The sequence below is a fragment of the Podarcis bocagei genome (assembly GCF_964188305.1).
Source record: "Podarcis bocagei genome assembly, chromosome: 16".
Taxonomy (NCBI): Eukaryota; Metazoa; Chordata; class Lepidosauria; order Squamata; family Lacertidae; genus Podarcis; species Podarcis bocagei.
The window spans coordinates 2,055,825-2,079,635 of NC_138142.1; the positions used below are offsets into that span (position 1 = coordinate 2,055,825).

The following is a 23,811-nucleotide window of genomic DNA, read 5'->3' on the forward strand; positions in this document are numbered from 1 at the left end:
CTTGAATTGTGGTGCCCAGAACTGGACACAGTACTCCAGGTGAGGTCTGACCAGAGCAGAATACAGTGGCACTATTACTTCCCTTGATCTAGATGCTACACTCCTATTGATGCAGCCCAGAATTGCATTGGCTTTTTTAGCTGCTGCATCACACTGTTGGCTCATGTCAAGTTTGTGGTCAACCAAGACTCCTAGATCCTTTTCACATGTACTGCTCTCAAGCCAGGTGTCACCCATCTTGTATTTGTGCCTCTCATTTTTTTTGCCCAAGTGCAATACTTTACATTTCTCCCTGTTAAAATTCATCTTGTTTGTTTTTGCGCAGTTCTCTAATCTGTCAAGGTCGTTTTGAAGTGTGATCCTGTCCTCTGGGGTGTTAGCCACCCCTCCCAGTTTGGTGCCATCTGCAAATTTGATCAGGATGCCCTTGAGTCCATCATCCAAGTCGTTGATAAAGATGTTGAATAAGACCGGGCCCAAGACAGAACCCTGTGGCACCCCACTAGTCATTCTTCTCCAGGATGAAGAGGAACCATTGATGAGCACCCTTTGGGTTCGGTCAATCAGCCAGTTACAAATCCACTGAGTGGTAGCATAGTCAAGACCGCATTTTACCAGCTTCTTTACAAGAATATCATGGGGCACCTTGTTTTTTGAGATTTTTTTTTTTTTAGTTGTTTGGAGAGGTTTTTTTGAAGAGGTGTTTTGTTGTTGTTGTTGTTGTTGTTGTTGTTTTGAGATGACACCTGAACACACGCATCGTCGTCTTCCTCAGGTGATGACAAACCCAAAAGGCAGTGAGTGGTGCCCAGACTGGAGGAGAAGTTGGAAGTACTGGACTGTTTACAGGATGGCATGAGCATTTGTGCTGTGGCACACAAGTTTGGCAGGAATGAATCCAGCATAGGTGCCACTAAGATATGGGAGAAATAAATCCGGGCATCAGTGGCAGCGAGTACACCTACAACTGCCAAGGTCCCAGGTACGTGCGAGACGAGGCCACGGGGAAGGCACATGAGGCCCTAAACCTGTGGCTAGAGGGCATGACTCTCCAGCATATCCCCATTGATGGCAGCACCTTGCGCAAGAAGACTCTCAGGCTGTATGCACGCTTCAAGCAGCCTGCAAAGTTCTGAGCCAGCTTCAAATGATGTGTCAATCTGAAGAACATTGGTGACCATGTTGAAGCTGCATCCGTGGACCAGGAGGCTGCCCAAGCATGCCCTGACCAGCTGAAGAGACACCAAGTGCGCCCTGACCAGCGGAAAAGACAAAAGCGCCAGCTGCACATCGCCATGTTTCTCAGTGAGACACCACCAGCCCCACCAAGTGCATCTGACCCACAGCCAAGCACTTTGGGGTACCGGTCTACCCTGCTTGTCATTGTTTGCAGAATGTCCTCCAATGATGAGGAAGACTAAGAGCCACTATTGCGCTTGTGTGATGGCTTGCCCGCTGAATTGTGAAAGTTCCATGACATCACAGCAGATCAGCCAATCAGGTACATGTCAAGTCCTGCTAGAAGCAAGGAAGGAAGGATGTCAGCATGTCAGAAAATAGGGATGAGTTCGAACAGCCTTCCCCAACTTGGTGCCCTCTGCCTGCTTAGAGCTGTCTGCATGGTGTCTGGGGTTGATGAGCGTTGCAGTCCAAAACTGCCAGAGGGCTCCAGGTTGAGAAAGGCTGAGTTGGAAGGAGGTGGTATTGCTGCAATAGTTCCCAAGGATTCTGCGTATTTCCTTTTTAAAATTCTGGAACTATTCATTATTAGACTAATGAAGGGAAGGAGAGAACGAATAGAAAAGAATGGAAGGCGAGCTGAGTGCTGCCAGGGGTTCGGGGCGGGGGGAAGAAGAGCACAGAGTCCTCCTTCTCCCCCCAGGTTCCTTGTGCTGGTTTCCATCGAAGCATTAATTAAGAGCACCTGCCCTTGTAGTCAAGTTGTTCTTCATTAGGAATAGAGCGTGTGTCAATGTGTAATTAAAATTATGCATATTTTTTAAAAATAGCTCTTTTGAAATAGAACCCTAGTCATCCATACCTATTAATTTAATCAGCCAATTGAGCTCAGGTGAATTCATCGCTCCTCTCTGTCCCCCCTCCCTCCCTCCCTTAATGCTAACAGGAGTGAATTGAGCAGGAGGATTTTAACTGATTAAGTTACCATAGCAATGCAGCTCATCTCTCTCCTTATCGCGTTTCAAGCTCCTCAACCCTGTTAGCCACGGAAACTGAATTCACACAACCAACCTCCAGGTTCCTTCTTCCTTGCAATTTTTCTTCTGCAGAGGAAGTCGTGCCCCATTTTCAGGCAACAGTGAGCCCTGCTCCTGAATTCCATCCCTTAAAAATCATTCTGCCATTACCGTTATCTTGGATGGGTTGCAAGTTGGCACTTTCTGTGTATTGAAAAGTAGGAAAAGATGGAAATTCAGTTTGGTTCACATTTTTATTTGAATCTACCTTCATTCACACTTCTTGAAACAACGTGCACATCAAAATGCAGATTATCTTTTGAAAATCACAGTTGCCAGATTTTGTACCCAAACTGCATATATTAGGAGGAAGTGTGCATAAAATGCAGACAGAGTGAAAATAAAATAGAAATAAAGTATTATACAAAGGGAAATTACTTGCAAAAATGTGTACATTGTGGAAAATTGTCTACAAAAATGTGATTATTAAGAGAAAGGGCATGTGAAGAAAGGGGAAGAGCAAGGAGAGCCTGCTTGCACTAACTGCCTTGCGCAACCACCTTGCAAGGTGGGCCAGTCATGTCCCAAACTATTCAGTACTTGGTGCTCCCCTTCATGGATCACTGCCTTGCCGTGGCGAAGGGGCTTGAATAACTCAGAGAAGCTATGAACTATGCCGAGCAGCGCCACCCAAGATGGACAGGTCATAGTGGAGAGTTTTGACCCACCGTGATCCACCTGGAGCAGGAACCGGCAAGCCACTCCAGTATCCCTGCCAAGAAAACTCTATGGACAAAGACAACAGGCATATAAAAGTTATGATGCTGGAAGATGAGCCCCTCAGGTCGGAAGGCGTCCAACATTTTACTGAGGAAGAGCGGAGGACAAGTACAAGTAGATTCAGAGCTGATGAAGCGGCTGGGCCAAAGCTGAAAGGACGCTCAGTTGCGGATATGCCTGGAAGCGAAAGGAAAGTCCAATGCTGTAAAGAAAAATATTTCATAGGAACCTGGAATGTAAGAACCATGAACATTGGCAAGTTGGATTTGGTCAAAAATGAGATGGCAAGAATAAATATTGACATCCTGGGCATCAGTTAACTAAGATGGACGGGAATGGGTGAATTCAGTTCTGATGACCATCATATCTACTACTGTGGGCAAGAATCCCGTAAAAGAAATGGAGTGGCCCTCATAGTCAACAAAAGAGTGGCGAAAGCTGTACTGGGATGCAATCTCAAAAATGATAGAATGATCTCCATACGAATCAAAGGCAGACCTTTTAACATCACAGTAATCCAAGTTTATGCACCAACCACTGGTGCTGAAGAAACTGAAATTGAGCAATTCTATGAAGACTTACAACGCCTTATAGAATTGACACCAAGGAAGGATGTTCTTCTCATTATAGGAGATTGGAATGCTAAAGTAGGGAGTCAAGAGATAAAAGGAACAACTGGCAAGTTTGGCCTTGGAGTTCAAAATGAAGCAGGGCAAAGGCTAAGAGAGTTCTGTCAAGAGAACAAGCTGGTCATCACAAACACTCTTTTCCAACAACACAAGAGACGACTCTACACATGGACATCACCAGATGGGCAGCATCGAAATCAGATTGATTATATTCTCTGCAGCCAAAGATGGAGAAGCTCTATACAGTCAGCAAAAACAAGACCTGGAGCTGACTGTGGCTCAGATCATCAGCTTCTTATAGCAAAATTCAAGCTTAAACTGAAGAAAGTAGGAAAAACCACTTGGCCAGTAAGTTACAATCTAAGTCAAATCCCTTATGAATGCACAGTGGAAGTGAGGAACAGGTTTAAGGATTTAGACTTGGTGGACAGAGTGCCTGAAGAACTATGGATGGAGGCTCGTAACATTATACAGGAGGCAGCAACGAAAACCATCCCAATGAAAAGGAAATGCAAGAAAGCAAAGTGGCTGTCCAACGAAGCCTTACAAATAGCGGGGGAGAGAAGGCAAGCAAAATGCGAGGGAGATAGTGAAAGATGCAGGAAATTGAATGCAGATTTCCAAAAAATAGCAAGGAGAGATAAGAAGGCCTTCTTAAACGAGCAATGCAAAGAAATAGAGGAAAACAACAGAATGGGAAAAACCAGAGATCTGTTCAAGAAAATTGGAGATATGAAAGGAACATTTCGTACAAAGATTACCATAATAAAAGACAAAAGTGGAAAGGACCTAACAGAAGCAGAAGACATCAAGAAGAGGTGGCAAGAATACACAGAGGAATTATACCAGAAAGATATGGATGGCTTGTACACCCCAGGTAGTGTGGTTGCTGACCTTGAGCCAGACATCCTGGAGAGTGAAGTCAAATGGGCCTTAGAAAGCACTGCTAATAACAAGGCCAGTGGAAGTGATGATATTCCAGCTGAACTAATTAAAATTTTAAACAATGATGCTGTTAAGCTGCTACACTCAGTATGTCAGCAAATTTGGAAAACTCAGCAGTGGCCAGAGGATTGGAGAAGATCAGTCTACATCCCAATCCCAAAGAAGGGCAGTGCCAAAGAATGCTCCAACTACTGTACAGTTGCACTCATTTCACACGCTAGCAAGGTTATGCTTAAAATTCTACAAGGCAGGCTTAAGCAGTATGTGGACCGAGAACTCCCAGAAGTGCAAGCTGGATTTAGAAGAGGCAGAGGAACCAGAGAGCAAATTGCAAACATGCGCTGGATTATGGAGAAAGCTAGAGAGTTCCAGAAAGACATCTACTTCTCCTTCATTGACAATGCAAAAACCTTTGACTGTGTCGACCACAGCAAACTATGGCAAGTTCTTAAAGAAATGGGAGTGCCTGATCACCTCATCTGTCTCCTGAGAAATCTCTATGTGGGACAAAAAGCAACAGTTAGAACTGGATATGGAACAACTGATTGGCTCAAAATTGGGAAAGGAGTACAGCAAGGCTGTATATGAGCTAGGAGGGCAGCGGCGCGCACAGTTTGATCCATCTTTTAGATTTAGGGGAGCTAGTCTCAAATGTTTGTTGGGGGAGACCTAGGTTTTTTGTGGGGGGAGTTATTTGTCTTGTCTTCACGCTTTTTATGATGGAGGACCGCTGTAGCCACCCCCAACGACACGTTCTCAAGATGGAGGGGGAGGGAACAGCTGCAGTCGCCTGCGGTTCCTGCGCAATGTTTGCCATCTTGCCAAAGGTTGCAGGCAGCTTTACCTGCAGCAATTGCATGTTGATTGCCCTCTTAAAAGACAAAGTCCAGCAACTGGAGGAATGTGTAGCTACGCTCCAAAGAATTAGAGAGCTGGAGCTCTTCTTGGAAGCAACACAGCACACCGTCTCCACCAAGGAGGAGACAGGGGACACCCCTGAGAAGGAGGCTAGTTCACCAACACAGGAGCCAGATATATGGAGAAACGTGACTCAAAGAAGTAGGAGGCCCAGGGTTCGCTCTGATTGTTTAGAAATACACAATCACTTTGAGGTCCTCTCCCCTAGCATGGAAGACGAAGAGCAGACTCCATTTGAGGATCTCTCCCTCATTACAGTCGATCAGGTATATGAAGACTGGAACGTGTCCAGAGGAGGGCAACCAAAATGGTCAAAGGCCTGGAAACGATGCCTTATGAGGAACGGCTAAGGGAGCTGGGCATGTTTAGCCTGGAGAAAAGGAGGTTAAGGGGTGATATGATATGTTCAAATATATAAAAGGATGTCACATAGAGGAGGGAGAAAGGTTGTTTTCTGCTGCTCCAGAGAAGCGGACACGGAGCAATGGATCCAAACTACAAGAAAGAAGATTCCACCTAAACATTAGGAAGAACTTCCTGACAGTAAGAGCTGTTCAACAGTGGAATTTGCTGCCAAGGAGTGTGGTGGAGTCTCCTTCTTTGGAGGTCTTTAAGCAGAGGCTTGACAACCATATGTCAGGAGTGCTTTGATGGTGTTTCCTGCTTGGCAGGGGGTTGGACTCGATGGCCCTTGTGGTCTCTTCCAACTCTATGATTCTATGATTCTATGATTCTATGATTCTATATTGTCTCCCTGCTTATTTAACTTATATGCAGAATTCATCATGCGAAAGGCTGGGCTGGATGAATCCCAAACTGGAATTAAGATTGCTGGAAGAAATATCAACAACCTCAGATATGCAGATGACACAACCTTGATGGCAGAAAGTGAGGAGGAATTAAAGAACCTTTTAATGAGGGTGAAAGAGGAGAGCGCAAAATATGGTCTGAAGCTCAACATAAAAAAAAACGAAGATCATGGCCACTGGGCCCATCACCTCCTGGCAAATAGAAGGGGAAGAAATGGAGGCAGTGAGAGATTTTACTTTCTTGGGCTCCATGATCACTGCAGATGGTGACAGCTGTCACGAAATTAAAAGACGCCTGCTCCTTGGGAGAAAGGCGATGGCAAACCTAGACAGCGTATTAAAAAGCAGAGACATCACCTTGCCAACAAAGGTCCGTATAGTTAAAGCCATGGTTTTCTCAGTAGTGGTGTATGGAAGTGAGAGCTGGACCATAAAGAAGGCCGCTCGCTGAAGAATTGATGCTTTTGAATTATGGTGCTGGAGGAGACTCTGGAGAGTCCCATGGACTGCAAGAAGATCAAACCTCTCCATTCTGAAGGAAATCAGCCCTGAGTGCTCACTGGAAGGACAGATCCTGAACCTGAGGCTCCAATACCTTGGCCGCCTCATGAGAAGAGAAGACTCCCTGGAAAAGACCCTGATGTTGGGAAAGATTGATGGCACTAGGAGAAGTGGACGACAGAGGACGAGATGGTGGGACAGTGTTCTCGAAGCTACAAACATGAGTCTGACCAAACTGCGGGAGGCAGTGGAAGACAGGAGGGCCTGGCGTGCTCTGGTCCAGGGGGTCACGAAGAGTTGGACACGACTAAACGACTAAACAACAACAACACTTGGTGCTACCTCCAGCCCTCTTTGTAGCTACAGCTCTTGGATGGGGCATGGGGAAAGAGAATCTGGAGTTCTTAGGCAAATGTGCAAACAGGGACTTCAATATGGCATCCAGTTTCCTGGCTGCTCCCTGGGGTGAAAGAAACCTGCTTTTTTTCTACTGCAGTCCCTGCTGCAGAGATTCCAGCAGCCTGTCAACCCCAATCCTATACCTCTGTGCAGCATGAACCAAGCAGCTTAGGCTCGTGGGGGGTCCTCCACTAACCTTGTGAGTTGCCAACGATGCACATGAGACCCGCCTGTCAAATTATGTCAGGTTTATTAGGAATAAAGAAGACAAGGGAGAGGACAAAGAGATAAAGCAGAATATGGAAAACAAAAGGAGCTCTTGAGCTCACGTCTGCTTATACTGAACCAATTACCGTATTTTTGCACCATAACACTCACTTTTTTCCTCCTAGAAAGTAAGGGGAAATGTCTGTGCGTGTTATGGAGGAAATGCCTATGGGTGGCATGCCTACAGATTTTCCTCCTCTAAAAACTACGTGCGTGTTATGGTCGGGTGCGTGTTATAGAGCGAAAAATACGGTACTTACTAGCAGGCTTCTTGCCTCAAGGCAGATGGTCAGTTGCAGGTTTTCTGATGGTCAAGTAGGGCTGAGGGGCATTGGTGGGAGGGGCAAAGCACTGCATGGTCTCCGTCTTTAAGGTTTTCCCACCAATGCTGTGGGAAGTGACAGAAATTGCCACCAGGATTTTTCAAACTTCCTGCCAAACAAAACCTGTCCTGCGTTTGTGAATTTGGGGCGAAGGGTATGCCTGGCTCACTAAGGCGAAAGGGTGGGCAGACAAACATGTTTTTTTTGCTACAGGGAACACAAAAACATTGATGAATTTGTGTGAGGATTTTATTTTTAATTTCTCCTCGCAGGAGAAAGAGGCGCATTTGAACTATGTGGGTGAACAGGAGCAGCAGAAGACCATTCTCTAGGAACAAACATTAGACAGGCCACCCTGAGCCTAAACAATATATCCTTCCTTAACATTCCCACAGAACTGGGGTCGGAAGGTTTTGGCCCAACCTGGCTCAGCTGGAATGACAGATCAGAAGAGGAAATGAGGCTTTGCAAGAAGAAACCCCCTGGCAGCCCAGGGTCAGTGGCAGGACACTTGGCTAGGCTGGTGCTCAGAGCCAACTTTTGAATATCTGTGGGGTTGCTCCACACAAGGAATGTTGCCTCTCATCTGAGGATCAGTTTACAATGTCAGCAGAAGAAACACACAAGAGGAAGGCACGTTTGGCAAACCCTCACTGTGATCAACTCCCAGCCAGAAACCTCTGTCCCCACTGTGGAAGGACGTGTGGATCCAGAATTGGCCTCCGCAGTCACCTACGGACTCACTGTTAAGACCGTGTTCATGGAAGACAATCTTACTTGGCTACGAGGGATGACCAAAGAAGAAGAAGAAGGAGGAGGAAAAGAAGACTGGCAGGTTCATCAAGTTATCAGCAGTTTCAGGGAAGGACCATAGCTCACCGCACCTGATTGATTTGCAGAAAGTCCCCTGGCTCAATCCCTGGGTGAGGGGAAAGATGACCCTCCTCTGCCTGAGGAATCCCTGGAGAGCTGCTGCTCTAGGCATTGAACTGGGCTACAGAGGAATCTCTTTCCTGCACATAGAAACGTGGAAGGATTGATCCAGCACTTCTCCTTGTGTGCTCTTTCCCCCTGCATGGAGAGACTCTGCCCAGAACATGCAGATACACATCTCCCCCAGTGCGCAGCAAACTGGTCTTGCCCGGGAAAGCTGTTTCATGTGGTCTGCAGAGGGCATAAACTGGTCCTTCTAAGATTGTTTCCCTTTTACCAGGGAGCTGCTGGGCAGCATCACTGCCTACGATAATCTTTTTTGTTAGTAAGGAGAAAAGAACAGCGGCAAAATGCTGAATTGGCCCCTCCTGAATGGGCCCCTCCTGCTCCTCATGAGGCTTCTGCCAGCGGCACACCATTTCCAGCCAGCCTGTCAGACTCCCCTGGGCAACTTAATGCCATTGAGAATTGGGAAATGGCAGGTAATACAGAGAACAAGAAAGAAGCTCTCTCCAATTTGCTGTGTCTAAGCCGTCCCCCACAAGACAGGCCTGCTCCCACAACCCACAAGCAAATGATCCCTAGATGCAAACCAATTTGATACAAAGGTTCCCTCCTTGACTCCAAGGTTGCCCCCCCCCCCCCCGTGCACAATTATGCCTGGGCGGGTCCCACTGAAATGAGCAGGGGATTATCTGTGGCTGCCTGCGTGGAAGAGTGTAGGGAATTTGATGGGACTAGAAAGGCGGGCAGAGGTGGGCAGAGCAGAGGTGGAGGGCAAGAAAGATGAGGAAATTGCCTTTGAGAGTATTCATAATCTAAGCAAGCATGAAATGAACCCTACCTGGTGGCGGAGGAGGAGGGGAGAGGGGCGTGCCCAGCAGAGGCTCCTGCAAGACTGGAGCAGGAAGGGCAGGCTGCCGCCCCTGTCCCTGCAGCTCATTAGGAATGCGTGGCACATTTCCCTCCAGTGGCGCATTCTGCTGCAAGAAACCCAGAAAAAGACAAGAAAAATGAAGGCAGGTGCAATCTCATTTTCTGAGGGCTGCAAGTCAGCCAGGAAACGGCTATTATTCCATCGACTCTGTCGGCATTAAGTTATTTCCTTCACTAAATACGGGAGTGTTCATGAATATCTATTGAGTTCCAGGTAGTGGCGTCTGGCTGCACGGCGCCTCACTGATTGTAGCTTTATATTCCTCCGACAACACACCTCAATCTCACACTGAAGTGAAAGACAATAGTATTTTAAATTGGTTAATAAATCTCTAGATGGATGCTCCTGAGAGGCCGGGCGACTTCATCTCTATTACATGAATAAAAGTGATAAGGCCTCAGCCATGGAGGGGTGTTTCTGAATTGGGGAGGTTCCTTCCAGAACGCCCCCCACGTGCCCTTCAAGGCAAGCTGCCTCCTTCTCCCACTCAGCTCCAGGAAGGTCTTTGGGTGGAGCAGCCAAAACAAGCTGCCTTCGCAGAGGAAGGGAAGGGGTCAGCCAGAAAGGTCCTCTGTTCCCAGAGTCAGGGTGGAGCTGATCACACCAGGAAGACAGTCTTCCTGAGCAGAACAGGAAGGGAAGGGAAGGGGGACCCTTCCTTGGAGGAACAAAACAGAAATAAGGCTGCACAACATTAAGAGAATCATAGAATTGTAGACTTGGAAGCAGCACAAGGGTCATCTAGTCCAACCCCATGGAATGCAGGAAACCTTTGCTCAACGTGGGGTTCGAACCCACAATCCTAAGATTAAGAGTCTTATGCTCTACCAGCTGAGCTATCCCATCTATTTCTTTAGGCTTTCTTCGTTGCTCCAATTCCTCATTCATTTCTACTCAGCATGATGCCTTCTTTGAGGCAGGGCAATTTCACATTTCTCCTGTGTCAAGGATCCCCCCCCCCGCCCCCACGCTCATGCAACTCCACAGGAAAAAGCTCTCTCCTGTGCACAAGCTCTCTGTGGCTCCCCTTCCTGTGAATGCCTGACAAAGAAGAATCTAATCGGGTTTGTGGCTGTGACAATCAGATCCTCCACTTCAGAGGATTCCCACTCTTCAGGGCACCTTTTCCAAGTTGCCACTTACGCCCTGACTTGTAATGAGTTTCCTTGGCCTGCCTTTGGGCATTGTCCACTTTGAGAGCAGCACTTCTTATTTCAGGAGAGTGGCCATCCTCCCCAGGCAGCCGGCGTCATTGCAAAGCGCCTGACCTCTCCCTCCGTGCACTCAGGAGCAGGCCTCAGACTGTCATGTCGGCCCACAAAACAGACAGCCAAGATGGCAGCTACTTTTCGCATGCAGCACAAAGGGTGGCGTGAGGGGGCGCCATGGGTTAGGAGGCCACATATTCATTACTGTTAGTGTGATGCTGACAAGGCTCTTGACAGGCAAGCATTCCTGACTCAGCACATGGCCCAGCTCTTCCAGCCCACAACATGACTTCCCCCTGAGACACAACCAAATAAAGACACACCCCCTTTGGCTTTGCTGCAGCTCTGAGGTGGGGCTCCTCTGGAGTTTGGATGCGGAGTGAGACCTTTTCCAGAATGGAAGGAGCTTATCAGAGGGAGATAGGAAGAAACTGAGATTAACTGAAACATCTCTGAGGTGAGAAGAGCTAACAAAAGGCAGGACTGGGAAGAGCTTGGGGGCTCCTTGTAGCAAGGGGGGACAATTCTGGAGGTGTGGGGGGAGCATTTCTCCAAATATTGCCCCACTCCCCCCCCCCCATTGTGCACAATGAGAACCCCACATCTTCCCACATAATTTACCATGAGAGATAGCCACAAATGACACAGCTTGGAGAGAGAGAGAGAGAGAGAGAGAGAGAGAGAGAGAGCGCTTTAAGCTGAAGCACCATGATGATGGGAGGCTGGCAACTTACAGTTTTTGAAAATTTGCTGACATTTTTAAGGTTAAGAAATAAGAGCTGGTGCCAGAAGTTGCTTCCATAAGCAAAGTTGTTCCAGAGCAAATTAAGAGGGAGCTGTAGAGAAACATTCCCAACCATTCCCCTGATCTCTCTCTCATTGCTCCTCCTCTCCGTCACACCTTCTGGATTTAGGGAGAAGCACTGGATTCAGTCTGTCCTTAGTGGGCATCTCCAGGGCAGTGGAGCTGCCAGGATGGAATCTTCTCTCAGGAACACAGAAGCTGCTTTTGACAAAGTCACTCCATTGGTCCTTTAGCTCAGCATTGTCCCCAGCAGGGGCTGCCCAGAGTTTCCGGCAGGAGACCGAAGCGTTGGGAAAGGTTTAGAAGAGGGGGTGGAGGGGCTCCCCTATGAAGAAAGGTTGCCACCTTTGGGACTTTTTAGTTTATAGAAAAGGCAAGTAAGAGGCAACATGAGTGAAGTTTATAAAATGCCAGGCACAAGCATGGAGAAAATGGGTGGAGAAAAGGTTTTCTCCCTCTCTAATAACACCAGAACCCATGGATGGCTAAGGGAGCTGAATGTTGGGAAATTCAGGGCACTTCTTCCGGCAGCACAAACTTGGGAACTCCCTCCCGAAGGAGGCAAGGGCTGGTTGCCAACTTCAATGACTTTAAAAGATGAGACAGATTCACGGAGGAGAAGGGCTCTCTCTCAGTGGCCACGAACCACAAGCTCTGCCACCAGGGCAGAGGCAGTAATGAACAAAGGGATTTTATAGATAGGGATGAGCAGATCTGATAATATCACTTTCTCTTGGGTTCTCATTTTTCCAATCTGAAATTCAGTTCTCCACATTTCCACATCAGTTTGCATTTCGATGCAATATTCTCTTTATAGGCACATGTTTCTATGTCATTTCTATGCAGTGACTCCTCATTTGACAAAGACTTAAGGATCACCTTGCCAGATCAGAATAAAGAAAGGTCCATCTAGACTAGCATCAGGTGGTGCTGAAGGGATTTGATTTCTGGGGGTTATTTTATTATTATTTTGCATTTTTGCATTTTACAATATTTCAACAACAAAAATTAAATCTAAACAAATTAAAGCTACATTTTCTTTTACCCCCCCCCCCGCAGTTCCTTATTTTATATCGTAATCTTACTGCATAACCAATTCAAACCTACCTACAAGTTTAACCTTTTTACTCCCTTTAAGTTATTTCTTACTGCTCATGTTTAGGTGGCAACCCTGCTTACGTTTTTAATTGTTTTCAATTTTTCTTCATGCATTCAACAATTTTTCCCAATTCTATTTTAAAAAGTCTCTCATCTTAATCTCTTATTCTTCCAGTAAATTTCGCCATCTCTACGTATTCCATCAATTTTCTCAAGATTCTTACCAGATCCTTACCTTCCAAGATTGGAATACTGTGTGGATTGAAATGGTGTATAATTATCCTGAGGATCCTTTGAATTTTGTGATACAGCCCTTATATCACAAAATTTACTCAAACACATCAAAAATGTATACCGGTATATTGTGATAAATATTTTAGGATTGGCAGATACTAGGGCTCTCATGAAATTTTCTCTTGGCCACACTTTCAGAATAGCAATTTGCTCACACAGCATCAATTGTTTTCTTTATCAGAAACATGTTGGAAAACAAAAACAGTGCTTGATTTATCACACAGAACACAGCACCTTCATAATATGACCATGGGACACCCAGAAAGTATAAAGCAATGTAGCTATAAAAGAACATGAATCATTCCCAAAATACAATTATGAACGAGTCTCTGACATATGTACCTTAAGGTGTGAGCTTGCTTTTGCCAGGCAATCCCATTTAGATCAGCTCTATTTTGAGACAAACTAGACTACCCTGAAATGTTTCAGTGTTTCTGTGATTGTCCTTGAACCTTCCCTCTACACCTGCCATCCTCTCCTGCCACACCCTCTGAGAAGCACGAGACTTGGGTCTTGGGTCTTGTCAGTGGTGGCGTCCTGGTTATGGGATGCCCTCCTCACAGAGGCTCCCCTGGCACCTCCCTTGTGTTCTTTTTGACACCAGAGAAGGAACTTCCTGTCCCTTTTATTACAATCCATTTGGGGACTTTAACTTCTGCACCAAATTCATCTGGGTGTTTTATGATGGTATTAATGGTTTTAACTGCCATCTATTATGATGACTTCAGCTGCTTTTGTGATTTTATGTCATTTTATTTGTGTTTTTGTTGTGAATTGTATTGTGTATTTTATTGTTTTATGTAAAGCACTCAGAGACCGTGGTCACATGGGTCATCTCTCTCTCTCTTGTGCACACACACACACACACACACACACACAGAAGAATACATAAATAAATAGGAAAGAAATGTATGCATTGAGATACATGCCATATTTAAATACAGTGGTACCTCGGGTTACATACGCTTCAGGTTACAGGCTCCGCTAACCCAGAAATAGTGCTTCAGCTTAAGAACTTTGCTTCAGGATAAAAACAGAAATCGTGAGATGGCAGCCCCATTAGTGAAAGTGGTGCTTCAGGTTAAGAACAGTTTCAGGTTAAGAATGGACCTCCAGAATGAATTAAGTACGTAACCAGAGGTACCACTGTACAAAGTTTTGTGCATATTTTTAAAATGAACAAATCCCAAGCCCCACAGGTCAATGCAGAAGTGGAATGGAACATATCTTTGTTCTATCCCACTTCTGCATTAGGATAACAATACTATCTAAATACTTCTATCCAGTATCATACACAAACTATATACTTATATAATAATCTATTGTAACTGAGAATACTTATTATAACACATGATAATTTCCTCTTTATTGTATTTTTTGCACTTTTTTCTCTTTCTCCCCCCCCTTTATTTTATAACCAAACACTTCTAATAAAATATTAATTTTAAAAATGAACCAAGTCATGCGAAATGACCTGATACAAAATAATCCTTCCAGCTCAGCAGCACCATCCCATTCCCAACAGCAGCCGATATCCGGTGGTAGAATGCCTCTGAACTTGGGGGTTCTACTAAGCATGATTTGCCTAAGAATGTTCATCTTGCTTTCTTGTATCAGACCAGCATTCTGATTCCCACATGGTGAGCCAGATGGTGCCTTGCAAGAGGCCCCAAGCAGGGCATGGGGCATGGTTGCCCAGACAAAGACTGCAAAACCTCATCACCATATGAACCTGCGGTCATCATCTGAGGCCTTTCTTCAGGGGCCTCCTCTAGGAGTGGTCTGGAGGTGGCAACCCAAGAACAGTCCCTTTCTGCTGGTGATCTGAATTGAGACACTCGTTGTTTTGATCCTGAGCTCTCAGGGGAGCCAGCTGACCCATGCCAAAGCCTGAGACCAAATAACAAACATCTTTTGGTCTGGCGCTCAGACATGGGCATAGCCAGGATTTTTGTTATGGGGGGGACAGCACTTTGTTAGGGTGCAAGCCAACTGATTTGCACTAGAGCATGAGACCAAAAGATGAGACACTCTGGGACCCAGGCAGAATCCAGGAATGGCTTCTATAATTCCGGGATGTCCCATTTAAATGAGGATGGTTGAACAATATTCTGTTGCTCCCCGTTTGTGGGATGCTCCCAAGGGAGGCCTGCCTGGTGCCTTCATTACATATCTTTCTGTGCCAGGTGAAAACGTTTCTCTTTGACCAGGCCTTGGGCTGATTAACAGTCTATGGCCTTCTATTTTTGTTTGTGGAAGGGGGGCTAGTTTTTTATTTTGTGTTTTGTTTTAATAATATTTTTATTAATTTTCTCAATAAACAAAATCATTGCATTAAAGAAAAAAGAAAAAACATAAAGTAAAAAATTTAAAACAACTGTATGCACACTTAATATTAGATCCACATTATGGGATGACTTCCCTCCACTCCCTCCCGTGGTTCCTTTGCATTATCTTCATTTATGCATGTCAATAAAGTCTTTATCTCTAATTACCTCCAAATTTAAACATTATCCATAACATTACAAGTGTTTTAAAAATCCTGCTAATGTATTAACTTCCTTACAATACTTTTGTAAATATGCAATAAACATTTCCCATTCTTATTATATTGTTATGTTATGTTATGTTTTATGTTATGTTGTTATGTTATGTTATGTTATGTTATGTTATGTTATGTTGTTATGTTATGTTATGTTATATTTATGATATGATATGATATGATATGATTTCTAAGTTTCCCAGTTAATTTAGCCATTTGCACATACTCCATTAACTTAGTTTGCCAATCTTGCTTGGTGGGGACTTTTTCTTTCCAGTGTTTGGCTAACAATATCCGAGCAGCCGTTGTTGCATACATGAACAAATGCTTGTATTCATTATGTCGTGGGCCCGCAGGCCAGATCAGGCCCAACTGCCCTCTGGATTCGGCCCGCGGACGGTCCTGGAATTGCCGCTTGGATTGGCGTGATGGTTCGGGCTGCGCCATTTTTTGCAATTTTTTTCGGGTGCCATTTCCCCCCCCCCTCCGTCCCTCCCTCCCTCCCACACCCCGCGGTGGCACCTCCTCTCTCCCTCCTCCTGGCTTTTCCCTGCCCTGTGGAGGAAGGGAGCTGGGCTTTGACTGGTGCCAGCCAATCCAAAGCCTCGCTGCCCACATGCACCAGCCTCTCCGTTCATGGCCGTGCTGTGGGCATCAGGATGGGCGCATCGTGGGGCTTCAGCTGGAGCTTGGCGCACCTGCTGGCCCCGTGCCTGGTGCCCAAGAAGGCTGGCCCAGAAAGGGGAGGTGCTCCCGCCAACGCCTGCTCCCAACCGCGGGCAGAGCAGCGGAGGAGGTAGGAAAGCAGGGGGAGGGGAGGGGCTGGGGAGGGGGGAGAGGAGCCCCCCGCCACCACGTGCACTCCGGCCCGCCGCAAGGTCTGAGGGGCGGTGAACTGGCCCCCTCCTTTAAAAGTTGGCTGACCCCTGCTTTAGGTAAATCCATTGCTGTAATACCTAATAAGAAAGCTTCCGGTTTTTTGACAAAGGTTATTTTTTTCAATTTGTTATATATCATTTCCCACCCCCAAATTAAGAACCTTACGTACATTGCCACCACATACGATAAAACATACCTTCTACCTTCTACTTCTTTACATTTCCCATACTTATTTTCCCTTGTTTTATACATTTTTGCCAATTTAACTGGAGTTAAATACGACCTATACATCATTTTCATAAATTTCTCTTTAAGTAAGGTACAGGCCGTAAATTTTATATTCTTCTTCCATAGTCTTTTCCAATCTGTCATCAGAATATTATGTTCCACGTCTTTTGCCCACTTTATCATAACACATTTGACCTCTTCATCCTTAGTTTCCCATTCCAACAATATATTGTCCTTTTTTGATAATAATTTAGTATCACTTTCTATTATTTCTCTGGAAATTTGAAATTTCATAGGTGAATCCTTTCTTTTTATCATTTTTGAATACTTCATTTAATTGGAAATATTGTAGCCACTGGTGGACGAAGGTGGGGGCGGGGGGGCCGGTCCACCCTGGGTGCCATCCGGGGGGTGACATCGTGGCTGCCCCTGCTTCCGGGATGCATGACGCTTGCCACGCACGCACCGCTTTACGTGCACCCCCGGACACATGCTACGCCCCTGCGGGCAGCGCATCATGCCCCCTGGGATGCACGCCAGCCACGCCCCCAGATGTATGCCGCTCCCGGTGCCAGAGCAGTTAGCTTCGCCACTGATTGTAGCCAATCTGTTACCTTTCCTTTTACTTCTTGAAGTTCCTTCAATTTTATTGGTTAGCCTTTTCCGTTAACAGCTTTCTACATGTTGCCCAATTAGGTTTCATATTTACTTTTTTCATGGATATTGCTTCCAGTGGGGAAAGCCACCACAGTATTTTTTGTTCTAACAAAACTTTATATTTTTCCCAAACTTTAAAAATCGCATTTCTTATTATGTGGTTCTGGAAGCTTTTATGCACTTTTGCCTTCTGGTACCACAATTACGCATGGCCAATCAAATCTATTATCATGTCCTTCTAAATCTAACAAATCTGTGTTTTTTTAATATTATCCAATCCCAGATCCAACAAATGCAAGAAGCTTCATAATATAATTTTATATCTGTTTTGTTTCTGTTTTATTCACTGCATCTGAAGATCACTGCTCTGTGATCTTCAGATGCAGGCAGTATTCAAATTTAATAAGTAATAATAAAGTCATACCTCTGGTTACAGACGCTTCAGGTTGCATTTTTTCTGGTTGGGGACCGCCGAAACCCAGAAGTACTGGAACGGGTTAAATCATGCTTTGTACATGTGCAGACATGCTGAATCACAACCCACATGTGTGCAGACGAGCCGCTGCGGGTTGCGGACGCTGCGGGTTGCGAATGTGCATCCCGCACGAATCACATTCACAACCCGAACATCCATTGTACAGCAATAATAAGATATTCCGGGGTGTCTACTTTTTAATGGCACCATTGAAGGAGTCACTGTTATGTGGTATGTACGACAGACAAAAATGAGCTTTTCCTGCAGTGAATTCATATACAAGTTGGAGAAAGGTAGTGAGCAGCATTCACTGCTTCAGATGCAAGGAGTGTCTCTTTTTTGGAGGGGGTGCCTTTTTCTTGCCCCCACCCCCGGCCCCTGCACAGATATTTCGTGCCTGTGAGATGATTCCTTAGTGAATCTACAACAAGTGGAATACACAAGAATCTCCTCACGTGTGGATGTTGTTCCTGTTTTCATTCCAAGGAAAGCAGCCTTTGAATTATCTATCTGGGAAGTAACATGAAAGGGAAATTATTCACAGACAGAAGAAGGGAAAAGGCACGGAATTCAATTATGCAAAAAGCAAGAGAAAGAATGAGGGAAAGTGATGCATTTTCCTTAATTCCTCCACAGTCAAAGCAGCTGAAAGTGGAGATGGCAAGAGGAGGGTTTTGGTCAGGTTAGCTCTCACATCTCCCTCCCTCCCTCCCTCTCTCTCTCTCTGTGTGTTGCTTTCTTTGGAAAGGGCTCTTTATCTCATCCTGCTTGCAGTTCCTGGCACCAGGCTGCCAAATATGAGGCGTGGGAAGTCCATCGAAGCCCACTGTCCCTGCTGTCCCAGGGTGGCTTTCCCTTCCACCTCCCTTTTTGCCGAGGAGTAACACCTCTGGCTCAGCGAGAATCCAGACAGAGGTTCTGTAGTTTGGCATTCTCAACACTGGGGGGGGGGCGTTCCCAGGGTTACCAAAGTAATATGTTCCTGACATGGCAACACCTGTGGAGATCCTGAATCCTGCTGGACTCGAGGACATCAGAAGACCCCTGCCTCTCTCCAATAGTCCAGGCCCCAAATAAACATGGCCCTTAAATGAGCCAGGCTATGGTGTCACACAGCTGAGGAAGAACCCCTGGGTTGCTCATGAGTAAGCAATCCCTACTGCTCCTTCCCTGCCACCAGCTGCGGTTCAGGTGTCACTAGGGTTTCCACCTGTTCCTGGAAAAACTTGATCATCCTTTTTTGGAGAAAAGTGTCCCCTGCCCTGTTTGGCCATCATGAGACCTGGGGCAGCTGAAGAACTTGGGGCCAACTGTCACAGCACCTTGTGGGAGTGGATTCCATGGTTTATTGATGTGCTGTGTGAAAAAGACCTTTTTACCTGTCCTTCATGTTGCACAAACAACTGGCTCTGGCATCTGCACATGTGTGGTCCAGTGCTGGAGGGCTTTGATGTTCCAAGGTTCTCTGTCATCCTTTTCTCTTTGGGGGTGTTGGGTAAGGTTTAAGGGGGGGGCGGATGGATGGAGAGCTCTTACCAACAGTGTGCTGCTCACTTCTAGCTTGGCTCAACACTTGTGATGCAGACATCAGGCACAGAAGGACTGAATCATAGCACAGCTCCCCGAGCGTCATCTAGTCCAACCCTGTGCAATGCAGATGGCCAGCCAACGTTGGGGTTACAGGCACAGAAACTATGATGGCGACTTCAGAACTATGGTTTCTGCCCATACATACAAATTTGATTGATTGCTTGATTAGTCCAGCTCATGGGATTAATCAGCTAAGGACTCTTTCATCATGCAATTGCGTTACTTCTAGCTTTCCACAAGTGATTTGGGGGACAGAAGTTGTGGGAGGCAAAAAAGTGGCAGGGTGGGGAGAGAATGGTGGAAGAATCTCTACAGATGCAAAAGGCCAGTCATGTAGGGGAAGGACCAGTTGAGGTTAAAAAGCCAAGCTGTGAGCCAGGAAGCTCCCAGTTCCAATCTTGCAATGGTCCTCCTTCCTTGGAGGTTTTTAAGCAGAGGTTGGACGGCCATCTGTCACGGATGCTTTAGCTGAGATTCCTGCATTGCAGGTGACTAGATGACTCTTGTGGTCCCTTCCAGCTCCACAATTCTATGATTCTATGCAGTTTCCCCAACAATCCCACAAACATTTCAGGACAAAGCCTCCTCTTCATCACTGCTGCAATGCAACCTGCCACCTTCACATTCTGTTGGTTTCACAGTCTGTTTACTCACCCCTGATAAATTTGTCTTCAGCACTCATGGGGGGGAGTGAGGGGGTGTGTATCTTCCCTGGGCTGAATGACATGATTTTGACCCAACCCATTAATTAATAGCTCATTAGGAGCCCAAATTTGTGATAGATCAGCAGTGGACTTGGCACACTGGCTTAATTTAATGATTTCTTGCATTACTTTGCTAATCATCTTTAGTCTGATTCAATTCATCTCAATGTGACTATGCTAATTTCTAATTACGGCTGAAATGCCAATGCTGCATATGAACTGCAGGCAACTGTCTTAAGGCAACGGCCGAGGATCCTCTTTTGCCGGCCAAGTTCCTCTCTGGTAAGGTGCATTTGCGTGCTGATGGTGCAAGCAGCTCCCTCTGGCCGCTTCCTTCCTTTCGCTCCTTGCTTGCCGCTTGTCTTGGGAGGGGGGGGGATGTGCAAATGGGTCTCAGCTGCTGAGCTTCTCAGGGAAGGCAGGAAACTTTGCGAGAAAAGTACGCCTGCTAATTCAAAACATTTATGTTAGCCGATATAAATTTATTTAGTGCCATAAATTACATAATTGAATTTTTATTTCCTTCATATATTTGAGTGAAATAACTAATATTTTGAGTCGGCTTGGCCTGCAGATGTCTTTCACAGGAACATATTTCCTGTAATATTATGCCTGTATAAAGCTGACATTTAAACGGTTTAATAAATGAGCAGTTGTTTGACTTGTTTCAGATTCAATACATTCTGGAATATTAATAAAATATATTTCATAAGGCAGCTCAATAGACCATCGCCATACAAAGACCATGATTTATTAGTGATACTTTTGCTATTAGGGAGGGACAGATACTCAAAATGTCATTAAGGTTAAAATAATAATCAATCACACTAATTAGACCCTATTTTTCATATGCAAATATAATTAAGCATACACTTCCCAATAACTTTAAAGAGAATTATTGGAGCGGCGGAAAGGGTGCTAGAGAGAGGGAAGGAGAGAGGGGTCCCCTTTTGCACTAATGGAGCAACCGTTTCCCCACTTGAACATGCAAACAAAGCCACTTTGTGTTTTCCCCATAACTCAAAAAAATTCAGGCAGCATCAGGGAATAATGAGGCCTTCAGGGGGAAGCTGCTTTGGGGAAGCAGAGGTAAATTCTGAAGTGCAGGAGCCACAATGAGCAGCCACAGAACCATGGAGAATGCAAAAATGCAGCCAGCTGCTCCGATCATGTGTATAACACCCACACACCCTAAACAGCAGCAACACCATAACATCCCAAGATCACAACCCTACACATTGTTTCCGGGGAGGAAGCTCAACAGACTTGGATACATTGACTTCTGACTGCTAAAGTGCAGCTTGTAAAGCACATTGAGCTTTAGAACAGTGTTTCCCAACCACTGTTCCGCGGCACACTAGTGTGCCGCGAGATGTTGCCTGGTGTGCCGCGGGAAAAATTAAAAAATTCGAAAGATTTTTTTTTTTTAAGTCAAATTTTCGATTGGGGCGCCGTCACTAGATGTCCCCTGGGGTTCCCTCCCTCCCTCCCGCTCTGCGCCTCCCTCCTCCTCCTCCTCCTCCGGGGAGGCCCTTCCTGGCTCTCGGCCAAGGCTTGGCGGCTGCCACTCACTCACTCGCTCGCCCACCCGTCCCTCCATCCCTGCACCCGGCCTCTCCCCCTCCGTCCCCGGCGCGGGGGCTGCCGGGATCCGTAGTCCCCTCGCCCTTGGGCTCCGCGCCCGCGCGGGGTGCGCGAACTACGTTTCCCAGCGTGGCCTGGCGGGCCGGGCGTTTTGTTTGAAGCGCTCTTCTCCCGGCCATGGAATGAGCGCGGCGGCGGCAGCCGGGCGGGCAGGGGCTCTTCCGCGCAGACCCCGCGCAGCCTGCCTGCGCCCCCGCGGAGATCGGGTGGCAGGATGGAGCCCGGGGATCCCCACAGAGGCGGAGCGGCGGAGGCGGAGGCTGCCCCCCAGGTAGGGCTGCGTCGGGGGGGGGTTATTTTTGCAATGCTGCATCCGCGCCGGAGGGGACGCATCGGACCACGGGGAGACCCCTTGGCGGGCGTGCAAGGCAATGCATGCGTGCAGGCGTTGCATGGAGTGCAGTGCAATGCAATGGCAACGCGGCGCCCTGCATGCATGCATGCATGCAACTTCCACCGGTGCTCCGGACTTGGCAGGTGAGGGGGGTCCCCAGTGGGCGGCAGAGAGAGCCGGGAGGGCGAAGGGGAGCCGGGGGGGAGCAGCGCTGCTCCCCGAGCCGAGCCCGGGGGGAAACTTCGGCGTCGTTGCGCCGGGTGTTGGAAGCGGAGGCTGGCGGGGGCCCCTCACCTGCAAAACCTGGTCGCCTCTCATATATTTCGTGCATTGCATTCATCGCCCGCTTTCTCCTCCAAGGAGCTCCCGGGGGCGCACGTGGTTCTCCCCGTGTTATCCTCGCAACAACAGCCCTGCAAGGTGGGTCAGGCGAGTGGCCCAAGGGAGCACCCAGGGATTGTCCTGGCCAGGTGGGGTGATTTGAACCCTGCTCTCTGCCCGGTCTTCGTCCTCATTTAGCCCCCACATGTGCATGACTGTGCATGACTGAGGTTTTCCCCCCTCGTCTTGGCTATGGTGTGAGTCTGTCCTGTTAATTAATGGGGTTCTGCCTTCGGAGAAGATGAGCCAGCCCTCAAGGAGGTGATTATGTAATTTGCTAGCAATTCATGTCCCTCCCGGCGTGACGCTGCGCGCTGACGTCACGGGGCTGTAATGGTGGTGTGCCTCGAGATTTTTTTCATGAAACAAGTGTGCCTTTGCCCAAAAAAGGTTGGGAAACACTGCTTTAGAAAAAGATCTTCAGCTAGCTGAAATGTAACCTTTAGCTTTTAATTAGAAGTGCAAACAACCCAGCGAACATGTGTTAATCATTAAAACTGCAAGCATGAAGTAGGAATCCCTTCAAAGAAAAGAGGGGTCCAGCCTCTATCTGATTGTCTTCCTCATCCTCCTTCCATGCTAATCAGTCATAAACAATAGTAAAGCTTAAAAGCCTCATCAGGATCCTGATTCACAGAGCCAGGAGGGTCTGCGAGGAAGCATGGCACTCCAGCAGATGACACCATTACCCCCACGCTGAAAAATATCCCAGACCTGCTCTCCTGCTCTGCACAACAACATGACAGAGGTGGCTAAAAATCAACAGGGAGAGATAGAGGACCGCAGAGGAGGAAGCTCCCAGTGATTTATTTGCCCTAACAAATAAACCAATCCAAGCTACTGTTCTTCAGGGACAAAATGGTTTAATCCATGGCTCAGAATAGAACTGGCACGGAAAACTGCTGGAGTTATCCTTTGAATGGAGTCATCCATATCCCCCCCCCCCCGCCCCATCTGCAAGACTTGTAATGCAACATACCAGGTAAAACAATCCCCAGTTCCACTTCTGATGCCTCTTCACTCTTGGCCGTACCTCCTCTTCTTTCCTGCCTCAGTTTTTTTTTTTTGTTTTGTTTTGTTTTGTTTTTAAATTTCCACTTAGAGAATTAAATAGTCATCCTCGCTGGGTGATGATTTGCAGTGAACAAGGATACTTCCACTCTCCTATTCCATTGCTACACACCATCTCTGAGTGTGAATAAAGTGAGGACATCCAAAGTCATCAACAGAGCTCCAGCCCAATGATTTAGGATGGCACATGTGAGATTAAGACTGCCCTCCTAATCACATAGGGACGCGGGTGGCGCTGTGGGTTAAACCACTGAGCCTAGGACTT

The 23,811-nt window shown here is 46.7% G+C and overlaps 1 long non-coding RNA gene across 5 annotated transcripts; it reads right to left on the reverse strand.

Annotated features, from left to right (window-relative positions):
* Nucleotides 1–665: 665 nt before the first annotated feature.
* Nucleotides 666–16,385, reverse strand: LOC308576206. 5 transcript variants are annotated; one of them, XR_014003142.1, is made up of 5 exons: nucleotides 16,206–16,385; nucleotides 9,539–9,682; nucleotides 8,651–8,813; nucleotides 2,251–2,399; nucleotides 666–1,518 (listed from the first exon to the last, which is right to left on the reverse strand). It is a non-coding gene; the product is annotated as an uncharacterized lncRNA (long non-coding RNA). The 5 variants fall into 5 exon arrangements; XR_014003143.1 differs by having other exon boundaries at nucleotides 9,539–9,679; nucleotides 16,200–16,385; XR_014003144.1 differs by lacking the exon at nucleotides 16,206–16,385 and adding an exon at nucleotides 10,780–11,358.
* Between the last annotated feature and the right edge of the window lie 7,426 nt (nucleotides 16,386–23,811).